This window comes from Tursiops truncatus, chromosome 19, assembly GCF_011762595.2.
Source record: "Tursiops truncatus isolate mTurTru1 chromosome 19, mTurTru1.mat.Y, whole genome shotgun sequence".
Lineage (NCBI taxonomy): Eukaryota > Metazoa > Chordata > Mammalia > Artiodactyla > Delphinidae > Tursiops > Tursiops truncatus.
In genome coordinates, this window is record NC_047052.1 from 27,335,237 (window position 1) to 27,343,586 (window position 8,350).

Here is an 8,350-nt window from a genome sequence, read left to right on the forward strand (position 1 = left end):
ATCATGTGGATTTAAGAGACCTGGGTTTTTCTATTTTGACAGTAAAGAAAAGTGTTCATTGGTATTTGTCCTTGAAACTTGACTTGATCCTCTAAGTTTGCTTTTGCTTATCCTGGTCCCTGCTGGTGGATTTTAGTTATGGGTGTGGCTTGACTCTGAAGCCCCTGTGGTAGGCTGAGTTCTAAGATGACACCCCAATGCCTCACACTTTTGTGTAATGCCCTGCCCTTGAGTTTGAGCAGGACCTGTGAGTATGATGGGACATCACTACTGTGATTAGACTACCTTGTGTGGCAGACGTGAAGGGATTTGCAGATGTAGTTAAAAGTCCCTCATGGAACCCTCAAACACTGTTGGCAGGGATATAAATTGGTGCAGCCACTGTGGAAAACAGTGTGGAGGTTTCTCAAAAAACTAAATATATAATTACCATATGACCCAGCAATTCTCCTGGGTATATAGCCAAAAAACCAAAAACACTAATTCAAAAAGATACATGCACTAGCCATGCATTAGAATCACCTGGATAGCTTCCCCCTCCCCAGAAAACAACAGAAACACCATTGCCTGGGATCCCTCCTTTCCAAAGACCAATTAAGCCAATCTTTTGGAATAGGGCTGCAGGTGCCAGCATTTTGGCAAAGCTTTCCCAGGTAAGTGCCTCCAAAGTTGAGAGCCACTGCCCTGGAGAAATTCTTCGACACATGCACCAGAAGACAAGCTAAAAAATGTTTAAAGCAGCACTGTTTGTAATAGCAAGAATCTGGAAATAATCCAAGTGGCCATTACCAAGAGGATGGGTGAAAGGGTTGGTCGTCACACGGGGGAAAATGATGAGTTGTAGCTGGCTGTGCACATCAGCGGGGAAGAATCTCAGAGAACAGGGAGCCGCAAAAGCAAGTCACGGGAGAGCATGTGTATGAGATATGTTACATTTACATAAAGTTCAAGAGTTTAAAAACATACAAGATGCATCAACATATTGTTAGGGATGTGCGCGTACGTGCATATGTAGTATGTATATACACACATGTGACAAATGAAAGAAAATCAAGGAGAATGATGAACACTCAATTCAGGAGCGTGGATGTCTCCGGAGGCTGATGGGAGGAGGACAACAGGGAGGGGGATGGGGACTTCAGAGCAGCAGGAAGGTTCTATTTAGTAAGCTGGATGGTAGGTATACTGGTGTTTATTTTTTATTGGTTTGTCTACCTTACATATACATTATGTTGTTTTGTTTTGTTTTGTTTTGTTTGCGGTACGCGGGCCTCTCACTGTTGTGGCCTCTCCCGTTGCGGAGCACAGGCTCCGGACGCGCAGGCTCAGCGGCCATGACTCACGGGCCCAGCCGCTCCGCGGCATGTGGGATCTTCCCGGACCAGGGCAGGAACCTGTGTCCCCTGCATTGGCAGGCGGAATCTCAACCACTGCGCCACCAGGGAAGCCCCATACATTATGTATTTTGTATTGATAAGAAATTTCATTTTTAAAAAACCAGGGAAACCCACACATAAAACTCTGGGTCTTAAGGAAAATGCCCACTAGCCTGGAACAAAGTCCCATGCCTCCCTGACAGGAACCTCCAGGAAATATTTGGCCCAGTTAACGTCTCATTCAAAATTATAAAACGAACCAACACAAATGATAATAATAACAACAGTAACAGCAACAGAGAACATTGCCACTGAGCAGATAAATATTGCCTGTGACCAAAATTTTTACTACAAATTACACAAATGTATAAAATATATCAAAGAGATACAAGAGCTCAAGGAAAGGATGAATGAGGCAGAGAGAGAGAGAGAGCCGTGATGGAAACGTGCACTGGCAGAGCCGAGGCAAGAAGTGAAAAAAATAACATCCTAGATATGAAGTCAATATTGGAAATAACACTAGGAGAATGGACAGGGCTAAAAACAGGGACAGGAATAAAAGACCAACCAAATGAAATGGAAATAAAGAGGGAGAAAGGATCAGTGGGAAAATGATTAGGCACAGAAGGTAGAAGAAACACCAATAAGGAATCAGAATGAATTTTTTAAAGATGTAATTCAAGACCTTTTCCAGAAATAAAGCAAGAGTTGATCCATAGATTGATGAAAACAAAAAAAGATACAGAACGTTCAATACTAAACGTAATACTTTTGTTTGCTAGCATTTCTAGTCCCAGAACCCGCGCATGCAGAGGGCTGAGCATCGCAAGGGAGCCTTGTTAATGCTTAGGGTCCCTTACCGTGAAAGCCGTGTGATACTCTCTGTAAACAAGCAGAACAAACATGGTTGTTTTGAGTCCAGAAATGTTTCTAGTTTGTGCTTGTTTGTGTTATCCTCTCTGCTCCTTCAGTCTTTCTCTGCTTCCTTGCTGTCCCGTTGCAGTGACAGACTTGCGGGGTAGGGACAGTGCAGCTCTGCAGGCAGCCCTTCACCCCTCTCGCTACACAGTGGGGACTGAACGCTCCACTCCAACCTTAGTGGCCTCAGACCTCACCTTCTTTTGTCACTTCTGGGTGGTCAACTTGTGGTCTGTTCACCACCATCCAGCGTAAGAGGCCTTTACCTCTGCAAAGCCCTGTGATGATCTGAAAGCTGTATTTAGATTCAGCTGGGCTCAGAAGTGCTCAGAAGCCCCTCCCTCCCTTCCTTCTTTTCTCTTTCTCTCTCTTTTTTTTAACAATTAATTAAACTTTTCTTTCTTTTATATTATGACAGATTTCAGATACAGAGAACTACAGATACAATACAACAGACAACCGGGTTTGCCATATTTTGATTCAGATCACTCTATTTAATAGGTGAAATGTCACAGCTGTGTCATCCCTTTCCCCTCCCTACCCTCCTCAGAGGTGTTCTCCATCCTGAGGTCATATATCACACCTGTGCCTACGTTTATATTACTCTGCAGAAAAGAGGTTGTATGAAATGCGTCCCTTTTCTTTTTTTTGAGGTGAAATTTGAATAACATTAACCATTTTAAAGTGAAAAATTCAGTGGCATTCAGTGTATTCACAAGGTTGTGCAACAACTGATTCTGTCTAGTTCCAAACATTTTCATCACCCCCAAAGGAAACCGTGTACCCTTTTAGCAGGCTGCCCTATGCCCCTGCCTCTGGTGACAACCGACCTGCATTCTGTCTCTGTGGATTTGCCTCTTCTGAGCATTCCATGTAAATGGAATCACACAATATGTGACCTTTTGTGTCTGGCTTCTCTCAGCATGTGTTCAAAGCTCATCCACATTGTAGCAAGTACCAGTACTTCGCTCTTTTCTATGGCAGAATAATATTCTGTTGTGTGGACATACACTATTTATCCATCCATCCACTGATGGACACTTGGGCTGTTTCCACCTTTGGCTTTGGTGAATAGCACTGCTATAAACGGGTGTGTCCATGTGCTGAACACGTCCTTTTAAGGCTTACTTCTCAACAAGGCCCCAGCCCCTTTGCTTGTCTGAGTGTCTCATCCCTGCAGTGTGCGTGGTGGTTTTGGAGAAGGGGTCATGGCAATTCAATTATGGGGAAACTGCAGGTTTTCGAAGACTGCTCCCCTAAGGGCAATGTGAGAGGCAGGACGGCAGCAGACTAAGCCCCATTCTCTAACTGGCTACACCCTAAAGCAGGTTAGAGAAGGGTTCGATTTCATCATTCCATGGAGAAACAGGCCCAGGAAGGTGAAGCGATCGTGTCAAAAACCCACAGCCAGGGCTTCCCTGGTGGCGCTGTGGTTGAGAGTCCGCCTGCCAATGCAGGGGACACGGGTTCGAGCCGCGGTCCGGGAAGATCCCACATGCCGCGGCGCGGCTAGGCCCGTGAGCCATGGCCGCTGAGCCTGCGCGTCCGGAGCCTGTGCTCTGCAACGGGAGACGCCCCAACAGTGAGAGGCCCGTGTACCGCAAAAAAAAACCCCAAAAACCCCACAACCAGTCAGTGGCAAAGCCGAGACAGAACAGGTCCCTGACCCTCTTCTGTTAAAATGTACCCATGATGCAGCCACTATGGAAAACAGTATGGAGGCTCCTCAGAAAACTGAAAATAGAATTACCGTATGATCCAGCAATCCTACTCGTGGGCATGTATCTGGAAAAAACTATAATTCAGAAAGGTACATGCACCCCTATATTCATAGCAGCACTATTTACAATAGCTAAGACATGGAAACAACCTAAATGTCCATCGATAGATGAATGGGTAAAGAAGATGTGGTACATATATACAATGGAATACTACTCAGCCACAAAAAAGAATGAAATAAGGGGTTTCCCTGGTGGTGCAGTGGTTAAGAATCCGCCTGCCACTGCAGGGGACACGGGTTCGAGCCCTGGTCCGGGAAGATCCCACATGCCACGGAGCAACTAAGCCTGTGCGTCACAACTACTGAACCTGCGCTCTAGAGCCCATGAGCCACAACTACTGAGCCCGCATGCCACATCTATTGAAGCCTGTGCACCTAGAGACTGTGCTCCACAACAAGAGAAGCCACCACAATGAGGAGCCCACGCACCACAACGAAGAGTAGCCTCCGCTTGCCGCAACTAGAGGAAGCCCGTGCGCGTAACAAAGACCCAAAACAGCCAAAATTAAATAAATTAATTAAAAAAATATGAAATAAGGCCATTTGCAGCAACATGGATGCAACTAGAGATTATCATACTAAGTGAAGTAAGCCAGACAAATACCACATGATGTCACTTATATGTGGAATCTAAAATATGACAAAAATGAACCTATCTACGAAGCAGAAACAGGCATAGAGAACAGACTTGTGGTTGTCAAGGGAGAGGGGGCATGGGGGAGGGATGGATTGCGAGCTTGGGGTTAGTAGATGCAAACTATTACATAAAGAATAGATGGACAACAAGGTCCTGCTGTATACCACAGGGAACTATATTCAATGTCCTGGGATAAACCATAATGGAAAAGAATATAAAAAAGAATGTATGTATATGTATAACTGAGTCACTTTGCTGTACAGCAGAAATTAACTCAACATTGTAAATCAACTGTATGTCAATAAAAATAAATAAATAAAATGAACCCATGGGATTTAAATGTATGTAGGTGACTGAATGCCACTAAAGAAGAATTTATTACTTACATTTCCCAAGAGAAAGGGCCATGCCACACCACGCAGGGCAGAAGGAGACGCGAGGGGAAAGCCGAGGCCACAACCCTTATTGGGTTTCTGTAGAAAAAGCAAGGCAGGGCAGGGTCAGCAATTGAGGACTGGCCTGTGGGAGTCATTCCAGCGGGCTTTGGGGCGTGGGCGCTGTCCCTCATTGTCTGGTACCCGGCCCTGGGTGATTTGGGGAAATATTCATTTGGGGAGTGAGTTATATAAAGGAAGTGGTTGGGGGATTCAGGATTGGTTGGAGAGTTTGCAATATGATTTTTGCATGCCTTTGAAAGCTGGATCACAGGGGAGGTGTAACTTGTGATGAATGGATGCCAAGTAGACAAATACAGAATCTAAGAAGACACGGTGAGAACACCCCTGGCGCACTGCTCTCAGCACTGCCCACGTTGCATCTGGAATTAGTGGCCCTGCAATTCCCAGCAGTGGTTTTCCTTCTTCCTCTTCATCTCGCTAACCCCTGGCAGCGTCGTTGGTGGTTTCCTTGCCTCTGCTCCCTTAGGAGAAGGGCTGGCCAACCGCAGACACTCTGACCCTAGGCCCTGAGCAGCTACAGTCGGATGTAGGTGACCCCAGCCCCTGGGGCCAGCACTGAGGCCAGGGACCTGGTGGTCAGGGACATCAATCAGGCTCAATCTTTATTGGGAGCTGGAGCGCCCTCTGGTGGGAAACCGAAGAGCAGCGCAATTCAAAATTCCACTTCAATGCCGGGCTTGAAGCCCAGTTATGTTATCAGGGCACCGCTCCTCTGGGAGCTTCTTTCTTGACGTGCCCGTCATGGGATTCACCCAGGGGCTTGTTGATGAAAATATATATATCAAATTTCCACTATGCACAAAGCACTTTTCCCCCCTTATAAATGAGTCAGTAAGTACCGAGTTGCCTGATTCAAATACCTGCCCCAAGGAGTTCATCATCGAGTCAAACATGCAAGTAACTACATTTACCGGGGACAATGTGGTAAAGCTGAGGTGAGAGCAGGGAGCTTATGGAGGACACAGAGTGGGGCATCAACTGCAACCAAGGAGACCAGGGAGGGCTTCTTGAGGGAGGCAGCATTTGAGCTGAGCTCTGAAGGGGGACTGGATTTCAGATGTGGAGGAGGCGAAGCTCTTTTCAGACGGAAGGAACAATGAGAGACCAGCGCCCCTCCCTACCGTTCTGTGTTCTCTGGTTCCTGCCCTGTCCTCTTTCTTCCTATCTCCCTACTAGCCTGTCATGGGGAGTCTCCCAGTCACGAGTCCTTAAAATGGCTTCTTCCCAGGGGAACATGGTAGCTGGTCCCATCTCCTGCATCTTGCCCCACCCACATTGCACCCTGACTCTGCTAGTAGACACTTGGATTCTGAATCCTGCATTTTGCTGCCAGTCCTGACTCCACCTCTCCCCCTCTGAGGGACCTTTAAGCCAACCCCCTGCTCGGTCACTCTCAGGGCCTCCCCCCGGGTAACCCCTTACCTCCTCATCGTCCTCCACTTATCCGAGTTCACAATATGGGCCTCTGAGGAATATTTCACTTTCATATTTCACTAGGAAAAAAAGGTTTTGATTCTTTTAAGGCAAGTTTTCAATGCACTGGATTACATGCATGTTCTCTGAGTGTCTTTCTGGCAGGGTGAGGGATCTGGGCCCCAGCCCTTGTTCTCCTTTGCTGTCCCAGGGGCTCCCCCTTGCCTCCCCCTATTCTGAGATCACCTTTTTCTCACCCCTCACCCCATGTATCCAGATGACATTTTTCCACAAAGAATTCAGACTAGGCTGCCCCAAGGACTCTGGATCCAAGGCAGCTGTTCAAGGGATACTCCTTGGGACCAGGGCAGGGAAAGAGCCCACCTGTGGCTGAGGAGACCCTGGGGTCACAGAGAAGTTCACAGTTCATCACCATCATCAGCCTTATTAGTAGTAGTAGCAGTACTGCTGCTGTTTTCTTCTTGTGCCTCTTCGAAAGTGGGCTTGGCTCTGACATCTGCCCTGCAATAAGACAACTGGCCACAGGGGGGCAGCAGAAGGCATAAGCTTTACCTGAAAATAACTCAATTGCAGCCCCGCCAAACAACACAGGTCACAGAATCCTAGGAGAGAAGGACCCATTGCGCCTGCTCCCAGACTTAGTCCCAGAGAGAGAAGCCACAGCCTACAGCTGGTCAGGAGGGTGAGGCAGAACTAGAATCCGAAGACCCTAACTTCCCCCAGCCCCCCACGGCTCCAGTCCTGAGCTGCGCCTCGACAGAGGGGTCTGCGGATGGGTCCTGGTCCACATCCTTCTGAGCACTATGGGGTCCCCAGTGAGACTCACTGAGCTCCCAGCCTAACGGACGAGTCAGGACTACAGACCCACACAGGAGTCGACAGGAGAACAACCCCCTCGGGCTGCCCCAGAGTCCCTGAAAGCGGGAGGAATCAGAGCAAGAGAGAGAATGGGGGTAGCTGTTCTCAGGGACAGCTTCCTGGAGGCTGGCTTGGGCTGAGGCTGGGTGAGATGTCACCTGGTAGGGCAGGGCTCACAATTCAGGTCGGCAGGAACCACGGGGCCAGGCTGGGGCGGGAGGCGAGGGCTGGGGGCAGCGGGGATGAGCGGGCTGTGGGGTGAGGCTCGGGATGAGGTGGAGCAGCTCGGCCCTGGGAGCCGGCCTGGGGTTGGAGCCGGAAGAGGGAGCTGGGCACAGGTGGAGCTGGTCTTGCAAAGACTGTCCGGGCGGGGCTGGCTGGGCTCGAGGGTGGGTGGGGGCTGGGAGGTGGGTGAGATGGGGAAGGGGCTGTGGGAGCCCCCGGGCCAGGGAGCTCCCCAGCACTTGACAGAACCCTGGCCTGCGGAAGAATTCTAGAACCATTTGTGGAATTGGATCAAATGCGTAAGGCGAAGCGTGTCCTCAGCTCCGCATCAGCTGGGGTGTCACGGAGGAGAATGGGGCAGGCCTGGGAGGGCTCCATGGGCAGATAAGATGGGAGAGAATCCAGACGGCCCTTCCCAGGTCCCCCTCCTGCCTGCGTGCAGCAGAGGGGAGAACCTGCTGGCCTCTTGTCACCCCTGCCCTGCTCGCCCCACAGACCCCCCTCAGCCCTACCCCTGCCCAGGCCTCCCCTCTTTAAGGTGGTCTGCACACTCGAAGCCTCATTTTCCCTCTCCGACCTGGACAGAGTGAGACTAGATGTTCTCTGCGGGCCCTTCCAGGGCGACAGGCCAGAGTGGACAGAACACACTGACCCAGACTAGGGG